The sequence below is a fragment of the Orycteropus afer genome, unplaced genomic scaffold, assembly GCF_000298275.1.
Source record: "Orycteropus afer afer isolate SDZICR_OR568_19922 unplaced genomic scaffold, OryAfe1.0 scaffold00259, whole genome shotgun sequence".
NCBI classification, from domain to species: Eukaryota; Metazoa; Chordata; class Mammalia; order Tubulidentata; family Orycteropodidae; genus Orycteropus; species Orycteropus afer.
In genome coordinates, this window is record NW_006921846.1 from 3,617,242 (window position 1) to 3,619,784 (window position 2,543).

Here is a 2,543-nt window from a genome sequence, read left to right on the forward strand (position 1 = left end):
AAAAGCACATAACAAAATGACAGCAACAAATTCATACTTGTCAATAATTACATATCTGACAAGGGACTTATCTCTAAAATTTATAGAAAACTCCAACACCTCAACAACAAAAAGATTAACAATCCAATTCAAAAATGGGCAGAAGACATGAATAGACACTTCACCAAAGAGGATATTCAGGCGGCCAGCAAATACATGAAGAAATGCTCACGATCATTAGCCATTAGAGAGATGCAAATCAAAACAACGAGATACCCTCTCACCCCAACACTAATGGCAAAGTTCAACAAGACAGAAAATAACAAATGCTGGCAAGGATGTGAAGAGATTGGGACCCTCATACACTGCTGGTGGGACTGTCAAATGATACAAGGACTGTGGTGATTCTTTAAAAAGCTGGAATTAGAAATACCATTTGACCCAGAGATCCCATTACTAGGTATATATCCTAAAGAAGTGAGAGCCAGGCCAAGAACAGATATATACACACCCATGTTCATCGCAGCCCTATTTACAATAGCAAAAAGATGGAAACAACCTATGTGCCCATCAACAGAAGAATGGATAACCAAACTATGGTACATACACACCATGAAACACTATGCAACACTAAAGAATAAAGTAGAATCTGCAAAACACCACGTGACATGGATGTACTTGGAGGACATTATGCTGAGTGAAATAAGTCAACCACAGAAGGACAAAGATAGTATTAGTCCACTCTTGTAAAAAATCAAGGAAAGGTTTATGTATGGAATGAAACTTTCTTTGTTGGTTACCAGGGGTGGGAGGGGAGGGTAAGGAACAATGAAAAAAAAAAATGCATTAACCACATTACTTTAGTTTTGTGTATTTCACATTACATAAATTATATTTCAATAAAATGCATTTTTTAGCGCTAATCAGAAGGCTGGTGGTTCAAACCCACCAGCCACTCCTCGGAAGGAAGGTTGGGCAATCCTACTTCTGTAGTGATACTGCTTCGGAAACCCAAGGAGGGGTTGCTATGAGTTGGGGCCAACTCGATGGCACGTAACAACAAGAAGTATATTTTTATGGGAAGATTTTTCTCTCTGCTTGGAATTCCTTCAGTTATGGTCCCAAAATAGGATCCATTCAAACATGTGAGCACCCATTTCACCAACAGCATTTCCTTGTGGTGAAAACCATTTCTAATTATTTTTTCCTATTAAAAAAAATGTGAATGGAGAGGAACCAAATTGCTAACTCTAATGAATATGAATGCCTGAACAGAAGACTCAATTCTAGTTTCACATGCCATCTTGTGCTGGTTTTTCATTTTAATAAGAAAGTTTTGTTCCTGTATCTACCCCAGTCAAATAGACAGAGACCATCACTCTCTCCCCAGCTGCTTTGATTTCAAAAGTATAGTCATTGCACTTAGAAGTGTATAACACTGAGACTATGCCAACTGCAGTATCAGAATTGTTAGTTTCCAAAAATATTATACTTCATGATAGCCTTAACCTTTTGTTTATAAATTACATAAGGAGACTCTTAGTGTGCACAAAAGTTACTCAGTAAAATTTTAAAAAATATACCCACTAGAGTTTTTTCAGTAACATCAACAAATGCCACCTAGCCAGATTTCAGACTAAGCTGCAGAACACAATTTAATTTTGATCATGATGTACTATATTAATTATGCAAGAAGGAATAAACAAGCATAATGAAGAATAACATCTGATTTAAGGTTTCGGCACAGTTCAAATTATCTCCATCTCCACATTTTATTTCTGGATAAATAATAGTAAACCCATGAAAAAGTTTAAATAGGAGAAAGTGGAATTATACTGACCTTAAAAGAAGTTACCACAGCATCTATGCATCTATGATCCTATTAGCCTCTGAACCTGTAAGGTATCTAAAGGGACATAATTTTCATTCTGGCCTAGCAATTTCTTTCTTTCTTTTTTTTTTTTTTAAACTGTGTTTTACAGAGCAAATTCATTTTCCATATAACAGTTCGTACATATATTGTTTCGTGAAAATGATTGCAATAGCCATGATGTAAAAGCTCTCTTCCCACTTCTTCTCTGTGATTACCTTTCCCCGTATCCTTCTTTCCTATAGATTCCTGCCCTCTGAGTTGTCTCCCTGTGCAAATACTGCCCTTCTGATCTCCTATGGTTGATTATTCTAAGGAATGTACCTACCTGGTATAAATGTTCACCCAATATACCTATTGTTTGGCTGAAAGCCACGGGAGTGAGTCCAATTCCAGGACCAAAAGATGACTAGAGGTCATAGTCTCAGGGGTCTCTCCATTCTCTATCAGACCAGTAAGCCTCATCATTTTTATGATTTTGAGTTTTGTTCCACATTTTTCTCCCACTCTATCCAGAAGACCAAGTCTTGTTCTTGAGGATATAGTGCACTGAAGCTGCAAATGGCAGAACAGGGCCAGGAGTGGGATTCGTGGTTTCTGTCACACCCTCAAGAAAATGGTTTTCCTCACTTCATTAGAAAAGAAGTCACCTGAAATAAGGAAGGGAGGAAATCAGGAGAAATCTTGGGGGGGG